Here is a 15,674-nt window from a genome sequence, read left to right on the forward strand (position 1 = left end):
AGGACAGCATGGCTCTGGACACTACCAGGTGTACTACTACGAGCAGGAACACCCCGAGTCTGGACACAGACAGCAGAAGTCCAGTGGCAGGGCTCCTCAGGGTTCTGGCCCAGAACAAGGAAGGGACAGCCACAAGATCGGGCGCTCTCACGAAGGACAGAGCTCCTCTGACGTCCAGGCTAGAGCCTCCCGAGGAAGGTCCGGAACCAGTGCTAGAGGGGGGCAGGGGTCCCACGCAACAGACAGCTCTGAGCACCACCAGTCCACAAGGGGCCACGAAAACATCCACGGTGCCTCTGGAAGCTCAAGCACAAGGCAAGACCAGGTAGCCTCCCACACTGGAAACCACACCTCCCATGGTCAGGCAGAGGGCAGAGGCAGAGCTAGCAAGCACCCAGCCGGCCGAGAACAGTCTCCAGACAGCCCTAGGCAGTCCGGTTCCCGTCAGAGGAGCGAGTCTCCCCAGACCAGCACAAGAACAGGCCACAGAGGAACACACCAGTCCCCAGCCGGCCAGCAGTCATCCGATGGTCACAGGCAAGTCACTTCCAGGAGGGGCAGACAACAGGAGGACAGCACCAGCCAGGCCAGTGACAGCGAGGGCCACTCTGAAGCCTCAGAAAGCCACGCAGTGGGGGCCCACGGTGGGTCTGGAGCCAGCCAGAGGCAGGAGCAGACATCCTCTCGAGGCCAGCATGGCTCTGGACACTACCAGGTGTACTACTACGAGCAGAAACACCCCGAGTCTGGACACAGACAGCAGAAGTCCAGTGGCAGGGCTCCTCAGGGTTCTGGCCCAGAACAAGGAAGGGACAGCCACAGGATCGGGCACTCTCACGAAGGACAGAGCTCCTCTGACGTCCAGGCTAGAACCTCCCGAGGAAAGTCCGGAACCAGTGCTAGAGGGGGGCAGGGGTCCCACGCAACGGACAGCTCTGAGCACCACCGGTCCAACAGGGGCCACGAAGACATCCACAGCGCCTCTGGAAGCTCAAGCACAAGGCAAGACCAGGTAGCCTCCCACACTGGGAACCATACCTCCCATGGTCAGGCAGAGGGCAGAGGCAGGGATAGCAGGTACCCTGCAGGTCGAGAACAGTCTCCAGACAGCCCTAGGCAGTCTGGTTCCCGTCAGAGGAGCGAGTCTCCCCGGACCAGCACAAGAACAGGCCACAGAGGAACACACCAGTCCCCAGCCGGCCAGCAGTCAACCGATGGTCACAAGCAAGCCACTTCCAGGAAGGGCAGACACCAGGAGGACAGCGCCAGCCAGGCCAGTGACAGCGAGGGCCACTCTGAAGTCGAAGTCCGGCACAGACAATCCCCAGGGACCCACGGGAGGGCCGGGTCCGGCTCAGGGGTCCAGCGGGCATCCAGCAGCGGTGGCCAGGCAGCTGACAACGTCAGGCACTCGGGGGCCCGTCAAAGCCAGGCATCCGGCCAGGGACACGGACAGTCCGAGTCAGGATCCCGCACCAGGGAAGCACGAGGGAACCGAGGACACCGCCAGTCTGCTGACAGCTCCCCGACCTCCGCGACTGCTCAGGCACGAGGCCAAGGCACCTCTGCTGAACGCAGACATCAGAGGCCCAGCGAGAGTCAGGCCAGCGACAGCGAAGGCCACTCAGAAGCCTCAGAAAGCCACGCAGTGGGAGCCCACGGTGGGTCTGGAGCCAGCCAGAGGCAGGAGCAGACATCCTCTCGAGGACAGCATGGCTCTGGACACTACCAGGTGTACTACTACTACGAGCAGGAACACCCCGAGTCTGGACACAGACAGCAGAAGTCCAGTGCCAGGGCGCCTCAGGGGTCTGGCCCAGAACAAGGAAGGGACAGCCACAGGATCGGGCGCTCTCACGAAGGACAGAGCTCCTCTGACGTCCAGGCAAGAACCTCCCGAGGAAAGTCCGGAACCAGTGCTAGAGGGGGGCAGGGGTCCCACACAACGGACAGCTCTGAGCACCACCAGTCCAACAGGGGCCACGAAGACATCCACAGCACCTCTGGACGCTCAAGCACAAGGCAAGACCAGGTAGCCTCCCACACTGGGAACCACACCTCCCATGGTCAGGCAGAGGGCAGAGGCAGGGATAGCAGGCACCCTGCCGGCCGAGAACAGTCTCCAGACAGCCCTAGGCAGTCCGGTTCCCGTCAGAGGAGCGAGTCTCCCCAGACCAGCACAAGAACAGGCCACAGAGGAACACACCAGTCCCCAGCCGGCCAGCAGTCAACCGATGGTCACAGGCAAGTCACTTCCAGGAGGGGCAGACAGCAGGAGGACAGCGCCAGCCAGGCCAGTGACAGCGAGGGCCACTCAGAAGTCCAAGTCGGGCACAGGCAGGCCCCAGGGACCCACGGGAGGACCGGATCCGGCTCAGGGGTCCAGCGGGCATCCAGCAGCGGTGGCCAGGCAGCTGACAATGTCAGGCACTCGGGGGCCCGTCAAAGCCAGGCATCCGGCCAGGGACACGGACGGTCCGAGTCAGGATCCCGCACCAGGGAAGCACGAGGGAACCATGGACACCGCCAGTCTGCTGACAGCTCCGCGACCTCCCGGACTGCTCACGCAGGAGGCCAAGTCACCTCTGCTGAACGCAGACATCAGAGGCCCAGCGAGAGTCAGGCCAGCGACAGCGAAGGCTACTCAGAAGCCTCAGAAAGCCACGCAGTGGGAGCCCACGGTGGGTCTGGAGCCAGCCAGAGGAACGAGCAGACATCCTCTCGAGGACAGCATGGCTCTGGACACTACCAGGTGTACTACTACGAGCAGGAACACCCCGAGTCTGGACACAGACAGCAGAAGTCCAGTGGCAGGGCTCCTCAGGGGTCCGGCCCAGAACAAGGAAGGGACAGCCACAGGAACGGGCGCTCTCATAAAGGACAGAGCTCCTCTGACGTCCAAGCTAGAGCCTCCCGAGGAAGGTCGGGAACCAGTGCTAGAGGGGGGCAGGGGTCCCACGCAACAGACAACTCTGAGCACCACCAGTCCAACAGGGGCCACGAAGATATCCACGGCGCCTCTGGACGCTCACGCACAAGGCAAGACCAGGTAGCCTCCCACACTGGGAACCACACCTCCCATGGTCAGGCAGAGGGCAGAGGCAAGGATAGCAGGCACCCAGCCAGCCGAGAACAGTCTCCAGACAGCCCTAGGCAGTCCGGTTCCCGTCAGAGGAGCGAGTCTCCCCAGACCAGCACAAGAACAGGCCACAGAGGAACACACCAGTCCCCAGCCGGCCAGCAGTCATCCGATGGTCACAGGCAAGTCACTTCCAGGAGGGGCAGACACCGGGAGGACAGCGCCAGCCAGGCCAGTGACAGCGAGGGCCACTCTGAAGCCTCAGAAAGCCACGCAGTGGGAGCCCACGGTGGGTCTGGAGCCAGCCAGAGGCAGGAGCAGACATCCTCTCGAGGACAGCATGGCTCTGGACACTACCAGGTGTACTACTACGAGCAGGAACACCCCGAGTCTGGACACAGACAGCAGAAGTCCAGTGCCAGGGCGCCTCAGGGGTCTGGCCCAGAACAAGGAAGGGACAGCCACAGGATCAGGCGCTATCACGAAGGACAGAGCTCATCTGACGTCCAGGCAAGAACCTCCCGAGGAAAGTCCGGAACCAGTGCTAGAGGGGGGCAGGGGTCCCACACAACGGACAGCTCTGAGCACCACCAGTCCAACAGGGGCCACGAAGACATCCACAGCGCCTCTGCACGCTCAAGCACAAGGCAAGACCAGGTAGCCTCCCACACTGGGAACCACACCTCCCATGGTCAGGCAGAGGGCAGAGGCAGGGATAGCAGGCACCCAGCAGGTCGAGAACAGTCTCCAGACAGCCCTAGGCAGTCCGGTTCCCGTCAGAGGAGCGAGTCTTCCCGCACCAGCACAAGAACAGGCCACAGAGGAACACACCAGTCCCCAGCCGGCCAGCAGTCATCCGATGGTCACAGCCAAGCCTCTTCCAGGAGGGACAGACACCGGGAGGACAGCGCCAGCCAGGCCAGTGACAGCGAGGGCCACTCTGAAGTCGAAGTCCGGCACAGACAATCCCCAGGGACCCACGGGAGGACCGGGTCCGGCTCAGGGGTCCAGCGGGCATCCAGCAGCGGTGGCCAGGCAGCTGACAACGTCAGGCACTCGGAGGCCCGTCAAAGCCAGGCATCCGGCCAGGGACACGGACGATCCGAGTCAGGATCCCGCACCAGGGAAGCACGAGGGAACCGTGGACACCGCCAGTCTGCTGACAGCTCCGGGACCTCCGGGACTGCTCATGCACGAGGCCAAGGCACCTCTGCTGAACGCAGACATCAGAGGCCCAGCGAGAGTCAGGCCAGCGACAGCGAAGGCCACTCAGAAGCCTCAGAAGACCACACAGTGGGAGCCCACGGTGGGTCTGGAGCCAGCCAGAGGAACGAGCAGACATCCTCTCGAGGACAGCATGGCTCTGGACACTACCAGGTGTACTACTACGAGCAGGAACACCCCGAGTCTGGACACAGACAGCAGAAGTCCAGTGGCAGGGCTCCTCAGGGTTCTGGCCCAGAACAAGGAAGGGACAGCCACAGGATTGGGCGCTCTCACGAAGGACAGAGCTCCTCTGACGTCCAGGCTAGAGCCTCCCGAGGAAGATCCGGAACCAGTGCTAGAGGGGGGCAGGGGTCCCACGCAACGGACAGCTCTGAGCACCACCAGTCCACAAGGGGCCACGAAGACATCCACGGCGCCTCTGGCCGCTCAAGCACAAGGCAAGACCAGGTAGCCTCCCACACTGGGAACCACACCTCCCATGGTCAGGCAGAGGGCAGAGGCAGGGATAGCAGGAAACCAGCGGGCCGAGAACAGTCTCCAGACAGCCCTAGGCAGTCCGGTTCCCGTCAGAGGAGCGAGTCTCCCCGGACCAGCACAAGAACAGGCCACAGAGGAACACACCAGTCCCCAGCCGGCCAGCAGTCAACCGATGGTCACAGGCAAGTCACTTCCAGGAGGGGCAGACACCAGGAGGACAGCGCCAGCCAGGCCAGTGACAGCGAGGGCCACTCAGAAGCCTCAGAAGGCCACGCAGTGGGAGCCCACGGTGGGTCTGGAGCCAGCCAGAGGCACGAGCAGACATCCTCTCGAGGACAGCATGGCTCTGGACACTACCAGGTGTACTACTACTACGAGCAGGAACACCCCGAGTCTGGACACAGACAGCAGAAGTCCAGTGGCAGGGCGCCTCAGGGGTCCGGCCCAGAACAAGGAAGGGACAGCCACAGGATTGGGCGCTCTCACGAAGGACAGAGCTCCTCTGACGTCCAGGCTAGAACCTCCCGAGGAAAGTCCGGAACCTGTGCTAGAGGGGGGCAGGGGTCCCACACAACATACAGCTCTGAGCACCACCAGTCCAACAGGGGCCACGAAGACATCCACGGCGCCTCTAGACGCTCAAGCACAAGGCAAGACCAGGTAGCCTCCCAAACTGGGAACCACACCTCCCATGGTCAGGCAGAGGGCAGAGGCAGGGATAGCAGGCACCCTGCAGGTCGAGAACAGTCTCCAGACAGCCCTAGGCAGTCTGGTTCCCGTCAGAGGAGCGAGTCTTCCCGCACCAGCACAAGAACAGGACACAGAGGAACACACCAGTCCCCAGCCGGCCAGCAGTCATCCGATGGTCACAGGCAAGCCACTTCCAGGAGGGGCAGACAACAGGAGGACAGCGCCAGCCAGGCCAGTGACAGCGAGGGCCACTCAGAAGTCCAAGTCGGGCACAGGCAGGCCCCAGGGACCCACGGGAGGACCGGATCCGGCTCAGGCGTCCAGCGGGCATCCAGCAGCGGTGGCCAGGCAGCTGACAACGTCAGGCACTCAGGGGCCCGTCAAAGCCAGGCATCCGGCCAGGGACACGGACGGTCCGAGTCAGGATCCCGCACCAGGGAAGCACGAGGGAACCGAGGACACCGCCAGTCTGCTGACAGCTCCGGGACCTCCGGGACTGCTCACGCAGGAGGCCAAGTCACCTCTGCTGAACGCAGACATCAGAGGCCCAGCGAGAGTCAGGCCAGCGACAGCGAAGGACACTCAGAAGCCTCAGAAAGCCACGCAGTGGGAGCCCACGGTGGGTCTGGAGCCAGCCAGAGGCACGAGCAGACATCCTCTCGAGGACAGCATGGCTCTGGACACTACCAGGTGTACTACTACGAGCAGGAACACCCCGAGTCTGGACACAGACAGCAGAAGTCCAGTGGCAGGGCTCCTCAGGGTTCTGGCCCAGAACAAGGAAGGGACAGCCACAGGATCGGGCGCTCTCACGAAGGACAGAGCTCCTCTGACGTCCAGGCTAGAACCTCCCGAGGAAAGTCCGGAACCAGTGCTAGAGGGGGGCAGGGGTCCCACGCAACGGACAGCTCTGAGCACCACCAGTCCACAAGGGGCCACGAAGACATCCAAAGTGCCTCTGGACACTCAAGCACAAGGCAAGACAAGGTAGCCTCCCACACTGGGAACCACACCTCCCATGGTCAGGCAGAGGGCAGAGGCAGGGATAGCAGGCACCCAGCAGGTCGAGAACAGTCTCCAGACAGCCCTAGGCAGTCCGGTTCCCGTCAGAGGAGCGAGTCTCCCCAGACCAGCACAAGAACAGGCCACAGAGGAACACACCAGTCCCCAGCCGGCCAGCAGTCAACCGATGGTCACAGGCAAGTCACTTCCAGGAGGGGCAGACACCAGGAGGATAGCGCCAGCCAGGCCAGTGACAGCGAGGGCCACTCAGAAGTCCAAGTTGGGCACAGGCAGGCCCCAGGGACCCACGGGAGGACCGTGTCTGGCTCTGGGGTCCAGGGGACCTACCCAGGTGACCAATCAGGAGATAGTTCAAGTGATACTTCAAAACACCTTGAGTTCAGTATGTCTCAGAGATATTACTACTATCAATGAACAAGTAGTTTAAGTGAGATAGAAATGGTAATGCCCTACAAAACCATATATTATCCTTGATTTTAGGTCTTATATTGTAGTTTTGGAAATCATAGTTTCCTGGGGTTTTTTTTTTCCTCTTTTTTTCCTTTTTTTTTTTTTGCTTTTGTTTTGTTTTGTCATTTAAAAATTCAATTTTTCCCTTCTTGGTGGTAGTTTCCTTTCATTTAATAAATATGTTTTTAAATGATTCAGGATTTATTACCTGGAACATTCCATGTTATGGGGAATTTATTATTAGTAGTAGGAATCATTGGTGTAAGAGTAAATTCATTTACCTTGAAAGATTTCATTTTCAATCAAGTGAATTTGGATATTAACTTTTGCCAAAACCTTGTAAGAAAGCCCAAAGTCCGACCAGTCTTTTGGAGGCCCTAGCCCTCTCTCTGAAATCAGTGTTCAAAATGTATAACCAATTTTCCACTCCATTGAATCATTGAAATCAATTGAAGCAATCTTTGAAATCATATTGGACATATGGAATTTAACATGTTAAACTGTATGATAATTGGAAATAAATAATTGGCTATCTAATATTGTTTGCCTCTTTCATTTCTTTCTTTTCATAAATTCGAAAACTTCTTTCTGTATGTCAGAACTGCATCCTTCAAACTTTACAGAAAGCTGGATAACCATATAGAAATATCTGCTTTTCAATGATTAATGAGTTAAAATTAAAAATATACTCATATATTTCTCTAATGGAATTGTTGTTCCATAGTAGTGTCTTACAAAGCAAAATAGCTTTGTTCCAAATAGGAAATCATTTATCCATGCAGTAATTATCTCTATCAAGCCAAGATCACAAATAGGAATTTTTGAAGGAAAAATGAAGTTCTTCCTTCCAAAGAACATGGCACTTAATGTTTCTATTGACAACCAATGGGAGCAGAGACAAGGTCCTGGTGTACATTTACAGAGGGAAGGAAGAAACACAGCAACATTTATCATTAGGAATGGGTCAGGAGAGAGAAAGGAACCAAGTAAGATGTGCACAAAATCACTTCAGTAAAAGGGATATCTTTCCATCTGAACTGTACCTGGATTTTACTTCCCAAAATATCAAACTGGAGAGATCCATAGGCACACATCCTCAATTTGCAGATGAGTTTACCACACAAATAACTTCTCTTAAGACAAGCAGATAACCAAGTTTTTTGTTTGGTGGTTTTATAAAATGTTCACATAAGAACTACCTTTCTTGAATCTTTACTGAAATAAATCAAACTCAAGATGAAGTGAAACTGTCAAAATTTCAATGATCTTCAATGGAGAATATCATTGAATCAAAGGCAGTAAGCAAGTTCCTTGTTTTCATTAGCCTTCTTTCATGTTTCCATTGGCTTCCACAAGCCCCAGATGGTGGTACTCCCCTCCATGCAATGCTGTCCCATATAAAACTATAAAACTGCATATTCCTTACATTGCCAAAGCTAATAACTTAGCAGTGCTGCCACAGACAGTCTATTCAGCTCCTTCAAACAGCCTTTCTATACATTTAGTTAGGCCTACCTATGGGATCAGGAGTAAAATGCTGCGAGTTAACTGTACAGACCTGGCTTGACCAAGGTGGATGTACTGATGGGCAATGCAACAGAGACAGATAGGTTTGTGTTCTCTACAAAAATAAACTCTCAATCTTCTGACAGACCCACAGCCAACTGAAATTTGTTTCTTTTATATTCCTGCTCACTCAAAGGACAGAATTACCAGAACATCCTTTTTGTCAGCTGACAGAAAATCAGCTTACCCATTTGGATGAAACAATGTTCACTAGAAACAAAAGTTTTTCTCTGTTCTCTTGTTTCCTCATGACACGTTTGTCCCTCTTCTTGAGTAACTAGCCCTCATAACAAAATTAGAGGGTCACAAAGACCTAGTAGGTCCATGGAAAATACTTAGAATTGGACCTGGCACATAGTAAGCATTCAATAAATGTTTGTGATTTGGGCAGGGTGGTGGTGGCGCACGCCTTTAATCCCAGCACTCGGGAGGCAGAGGCAGGTGGATCTCTGTGAATTTGAGGCCAGCATGGGCTATACAGTGAGTTCCAGGAAAAGGCACAAAGCTAAACAGAGAAACCCTGTCTCGAAAAACAAAACAACAAAAACAAAAGAAAAATTGTCATTTGGAGCAAAGTTTTAGGCATGAGTTAAATAACAAAATGAAGAATAAAATATTGAGAAAATATACCATTAAAGGTCTGCCCATAGTTAAATTACAAGTATGTGGTAGGTAGAAGATTTGAAACCTAGAAACATGTAGTGCAGTAGTAGTTTCTAGCATGTATAAACCCTGAATTTAATCCCCTACACAAGAAAACAATAGTAAAAACAAACCAAACATGAATTTATCTAAAGATAATTTCTTTGTGCTAGGCATGGTGGTGTTTGCCTGTAATGCAGTACTTTGGAGGCAGAAGTAAAGATAGTGTGTTCAAGGCTAGTCTGGACAATATTACAAAGCTCCAGGCCATCAGAGGATATACATGGATGATATCCTGCCTCAAATTAAAGAAAATAAAATTTCCAAAGCTAATTCTGTCTTTCAAGTCATACTTCTATCAATAAAAAGTGTTATCAAATAGCCCAGAAAAATCAAATAAAGAGAACAATAAAATACAGTCATTTTTGGTATCTTGAAATCTGTGATATAAGGAAAAGCCATTTCTATAGAGAGGCAGTGATATGAAGAAATTATTAGAAAGGTTAACAATGAATGGTTTCCAATAAACCAGACACAATAAATATAGCAAATAGCCCAAAAAATCAAATAAAGAAAACAATAAAATACAGTCATTTTTGGTATCTTGAAATCTGTGATATAAGGAAAAGCCATTTCTATAGAGAGGCAGTGATATGAAGAAATTATTAGAAAGGTTAACAATGAATGGTTTCCAATAAACCAGACACAATAAATATAGACTACTTCTATGAGGAAGCAAAAAAAATCCCTACTGTCTAACCAAATCATCCAGGTTTTTCACATCCATCTGAGGGCTGGCCTGTGAGGGTTTGTGAAGTGAGGCTAGGGAAGATAGTTTTCAGGAGCTACCTTCTGAGAATTAATAAGAGACCAGATCATGGATGGAACATTGGAAACCAGAGTTCAAGGCTAGACTTCCCTTCCCCAAATTTCTGAAGAATAAATAGCATTTTAAATAGTGTGTTTTGAGTATACAATTCAATGTACTGATATAAGTATACAATATGAAATAATCACTATGGTCTAGCTAAGTTTAAGATATCAATTACCTCACACCTTTTCCAGGTGTGTATGTGGTGGGGACACTTGAGATCTAGCCTCTTAACAAGTTCCAAAACACAACACATAATTATTGACTATAGTTAATTGTACATTGTCTACAGTAATCACTCTTCTGGTAACAGAAGGGTTTAATCCTTTGTTCAACAGATATTTTTTCATACACTCTCACCCCTGGTAGCCACTATTCTACTCACTCTGATCTTATGAGTTTGACTTTTCTTTAGATTGTATATATATGAATCATGAAATGTTTATCTTTCTGTTGACTTAGAGTTATGCCCTCTGGGTTCACCTATATTGCTGCAAATCACAAATCTCCCTTAATCTTAAGGCTGACTAATATTTCCTTGTGTATACAATCAGACATCCATTAACAACAAGGATATATTTTGAAAAATACCTCGTTAAGTAACTCTGCCATTATATTAACATCACAGAGTACACAACACAAACCTCAATGGTATAGATCAACCACTTCACATGGCCTGTTGAGGCAATCAAGTAAACATGAAACATATAAGGTGTTGCCAACACTCTATGTCATACTATTTTACACTAACAATGAAAATGTGGTATGTGAAATACATACACTAGAAATACAGTCATTTATTATCATTATAAAGTATTATATGCTGTACATAATTGCATGTGTTATATTTTTGGAGGTGTAGTATACATGTATGTTTATGTGGATATATGAATTCGTGTACACATGTATGTGGTGGCCAGAGGTAGTTGAGTGTCTTCCTCAGTGGTTAGTTTTTGTGATAGAATCTCCCACTAAAGCTAGAGCTCATCAATTAACTACTGAGCTACAGGAATCCATCTGTCTCTACTTCCCTATGCTATAACAAATCCACACTGCCCTGGTCAACTTTTACATGGATGCTCAGGATCCAAATCAAGATCCTCATGTTTGTGCAGCAAGACTTTTACTACCCTGTGCTGTACTTTCACATAACTGGCCAGAACATAGACCTGTTTGTACCAGCACAATCATAGACACACGAGTGATGCATTCTGCTACAAAACTAGGATGGCCACAAGGTCACTAGGCGATAGGAAATTTTCAGTTCTATTATAATCTGACATTATTGTCACCATATATGCAATTTATGGGTATAAATAAGGAGATGGTGTCCGGAAGCCTCACAACCATGATAACTACTTACAAATAAAATGTACATATTCAGGCAAGTAGAGGACATGGGAAAGAAGGATCTCCTGAAGACAGACTATTAAGAACCACTGCCACCTACTGGCTGAACAGAGAAGGGACTATTCATTTGGTCCTATTAGTCTTTTCTCCAAACCACAAAATTGCCTTACTTGTTTAGATCATCTATCAGTTTTCCCCGCTTAGGTATGTGGCTATATGCCTCCTCCTATAATGACTAAAATATTCTGAAGTTTCCCTCATCACCTCCTACCCCCCACTTCACTCTGAAGTCGGTCAGAAGAGCTTGAAGTTAGTGGCATTACTGAGACGTCCAAAAAACATCAGTCTGAGGCTTAAGAGTATACATAGGCACAGAAAACACAAAAACATTACAGATGAACTGGATGGGAAGGGGACTTATTGTGAAAAGGGAGTTAAGGGGGTGGGGAGAGAAAGACAGGGGAGAGAAAGGGGAGTGGAAGGAAAGATGAAGGAAGAAGAAATCAGTATAGGGGAAAGGGAAATTTCTCTTCAGTGTTATAGAATGAACTTCATGAGGATGTGAATTGTAATGGTCACCTCTGCAGCACAGATATTACATCTGGAAACACACAGAGAACACTAGCATAGTCCCTGCCCAAGGATGACATGGAAATTCACAAATTATTCCATATTTTTAAATAAGCTACAAATGGATTGAGGTCCTCAACACAACAGCTGATTTTTTAAAGACAGATTCTCTTTATGTAGCCTAGGCTGCCCTGGAACTCACTCTGTAGACCAGGCTGGCCTCGAACTCAAAGAGATCCACCTGCGTCTGCCTCCCAAGTGCTGGGATTAAAGGCTCTCTTTCTGAATAGGACTCCAGCAACACAGGAAATAAAACCAAAAGTCAACACACAGGATCTCAAAAAACAGTAAAAGCTTCTTACATCAAAGGAGACTGTCAATCAAGTGAAGAGGTAATCCACAGAACAGGAGAAAATCTTTGACAGTTATTCATCTGATAGAGGATTGGTGTCTTGAATATACAAATGAAACTAAACATCAAGAAAACAAACAACCCAATTTTTAAAATGGACTATTGAACTAAACAGAGACTTAAGAAATAAAAATGGTTAGGAAACATTTTTTTAAGTGCTCAACATCTTTAGCTATAGGGTAAATGCAAACTAAAATTACTTTAAGATTTTATCTCACCCCAATCAGAATGGCCACCATCAAGAATACAAACAAACAAATAATTGCTAGTGCATGTGTGAGAAAACACTGACCTCAGCTTGGAAGTGTAAGCTAGTGCAGTTCCTTTGAAAATCAGGCTGGAGTTTCCTCAAAAGAGAAAAAAATAGAATTAACAGTACTAGATGACCCAGTGAGACCACTCATGGGCATATACCCAAAGGACTCTGTATTGTATTAGAGATACTTGAGCATCCATGGTCCTTGCTGCTCTAGTCACAATAATGAGGTGTGTTAGCTAGTTTTTGTTTTGTTTTGTTTTTTGTCAGCTGGGCACAAGCTAGGGAAGAGGAACCACAATAAGGAAAATGCCTTTAACAGACTGCCTGTAGGCAAGTCTGTAGGACATTCTCATGATTAATGATTGATGTGAGTGGGCCCAGATCACTGGGAGCAGTGCCATCCCTGGGCAAGCTGTATAAGAAAACAAACTGGGAAGACCATGGGAGCAAGCCAGTAAACACTGTTCCTCCATGATGTCTGTTTCAGTTTCTGCCTCTGGGTCCTGCCCTGACTTCTCTTTATGATGGAGTGGAACTGTTAGATGAAATAAACCCTCTTCTCCCCAAGTTGCTTTTGGTCATGGTGTTTATCACAGCAATAGAATCCTAATAAGGACACTAGGAAATGGAAACAGCCTAAATATTCATCAACTGGTGACTAGATAATGAAAATGTGGTACACATACACAATGGAAATTTACTCAACTTTAAAGAAAAATGAAAATTTCAGGAAAAATGGATAAACTAGAGATAACACATGACAGACAGACAGATAGATCAACAGGACAGAGTGAGATGGCACAAGCCCAGAAGTAGAAATGCAACATGTTCTCTCTCATATGCAGATCCTAGCTTTTATTCTTTAGTTTTGTTTACTTAATCTGGAGTGGCTGTAGAAACCACGAAACTAGGAAGGATACATTGAAAGAAGTGTGACTTAAGGGAGGAGAGAGAGTAGACACAGGTAAAAGAGGAAGAAGAGTTTAAAGAGGGAAGGGGTAGGGGGAGAGTTTGTCAAAACAAGGAGTGTATGGAAACTTACTATCTTATAACTCAGTTTAAAAACTAAGGAAGGGAGATTGAAAGTAATGCTGTTCATAGAAGCAGTGAGTTTCTAAACAAAATTCCCAGTGCAAATACCTCTGTAAGAGTTATTAGTCAAGGAGGCTCCAAAGGCCTCTCAAACAACGCAGGCTCTTGCCAGTCCTTGTGTTTGCCCATCATAACTAGTGGATAAATAAGACCTTAGTGCTGAAGATACCACATATTTCAGTTGCAGGATGCAGAGAAATCAAGCCAATGGGTGCAATGCAGGCAGCAGTGGAAGAAAAGGCATCAGTGGTTTCACGCAGCTGTGAACTCTATGAACAATCAGGTAAGATGTGCCCATTGGTGTACTAGTGGCATGACTATTACAGGAACAAAACAGCCACTCCCTAGCTAGATTTGAAGCCTGCTTCACAGATGAAATCTACACCTGGTACAGAGGTCCAGTCAACAACTCATGCCTAGGGAGCTCATAGGCTCAAGACATAACTACTACTGTTGTTTAATTCAACTGTCATAGTATCAAATTGTCTTCTAAATATCTGTGTATTTACTCATAGACAAAAGTTACCTTCATCCTTAACTAGAGAAGTCATTCTCTTAAGTGAACAGTAGTAAATGCAAAGACATATGGATCCCCAATGTGCTGAGGATAAAACATTGAGGGCCCAGCCTTAAAAAAGGACCACCCCTCCTCAAAGGCTCAGGGAACATTGTAGAAGAGGGGTCAGGAAGAAGTTAAGAGCCACAAGACAGGCAGCATGGGTGGGGGAATGATGCCCTGCCCCCCTACCCCGGCTACCCATCAACACCTGAGGCAGGTGAGAGAGCTGGTTCTCTGGTCCCAAAAGTGGGAGAGCCATCCCTGACCCCAACCAGCTCCAACACTCAGGAGAGCAGGCCATGCACCTTGCCAGGGCAGCACAATAGAGCCAACACTGTTAGTGCAGGCATGGGTGAGCCAGCCCCAAAATTGTGAGATTGGAAGAGCTGTCCCCATTACCCATCTGTCTTGGGGCAGCATGGGCAGGGGAGAGTTGCCTCCCCTACCTGCCCGTCAACACCTGGGGCATATGGGAGAGATAGCCCTGTGGTCATAAGAGCAGCAGAGCCAACCCTGTTAGCACAGGTGTGGATGAGCCAGCCCCAAAGTTGTAAGCATGGGAGCTGTTCCTATTTCTCATCCAGCAGACCAACTCTATAGCTGCCCAGGCTCAGACCCAGGGCTGCAACTTGGCCGGTCCCAACATCCACCCCATCTATGATCTGCTGGAGCATGTGAAGGGACCTGACCCACAGACACAAAGCTGTAGAATCTCCACAACACAGCATAACAACATAATATCCAAGAAGATTCCTAGTGATGTGTAGCTGGAGGGCTTCTCTCCAGGTTCCCCAAGCCCCGCAGTCCCACAATCCACTTATAAAATAATCACTCAGACGCTTATATCACTTATAAACTGTATGGCCGTGGCAGGCTTTCTGTTAACTGTTCTTTTATCTTAAATTAACCCATTTTTATAAATCTATACCTTGCCACGTGGCTGGTGGCTTACCGGCGTCTTTACAGGTTGCCTCTCCTGGCCGTCGCTGCAGTGTCTCTCCCCCAGCCTTCCGCTTCCCAGAATTCTCCTCTCTCCTTGTCCCACCTACTTCTTGCCTCGTCACTGGCCACCAGTGTTTTATTTATATAGAACAATATCCACAGCAGTGATGCCCAGCATCCATAGTGCAATAGAAACCAGAGACCTCGAACCAGACCAATGACTCTTTGCAATGAATACTTATAAGTAAAGATATATGTACAAAGGGGTTTATGGTGTGACTCCCTGTGTCACACTGCAGCTTCCATGACAAGATTTTTAATTTTTCCCTTTTTTAATTTTTTTCCTTTTTTTCTCTTAAATTTTGTTTTATTTTAGGGGGGTGGTGCAGGGGCAAAAGGCAGATGGGAAGAGACAGGGAAATGAATGAGATCAAGATACATGAAGTAAAAGACACATAGAAAAAG

At 49.5% G+C, this 15,674-nt stretch overlaps 1 non-coding gene across 1 annotated transcript; it reads left to right on the top strand.

Moving 5' to 3' along the window:
- The first annotated feature begins 11,949 nt into the window (after positions 1–11,949).
- LOC121830597 (U6 spliceosomal RNA) lies at positions 11,950–12,053 on the top strand. The gene has a single exon (XR_006073813.1). It is a non-coding gene; the product is annotated as a U6 spliceosomal RNA (small nuclear RNA).
- Positions 12,054–15,674: the final 3,621 nt, after the last annotated feature.

The sequence above is a fragment of the Peromyscus maniculatus genome, chromosome 6, assembly GCF_049852395.1.
Source record: "Peromyscus maniculatus bairdii isolate BWxNUB_F1_BW_parent chromosome 6, HU_Pman_BW_mat_3.1, whole genome shotgun sequence".
Lineage (NCBI taxonomy): Eukaryota > Metazoa > Chordata > Mammalia > Rodentia > Cricetidae > Peromyscus > Peromyscus maniculatus.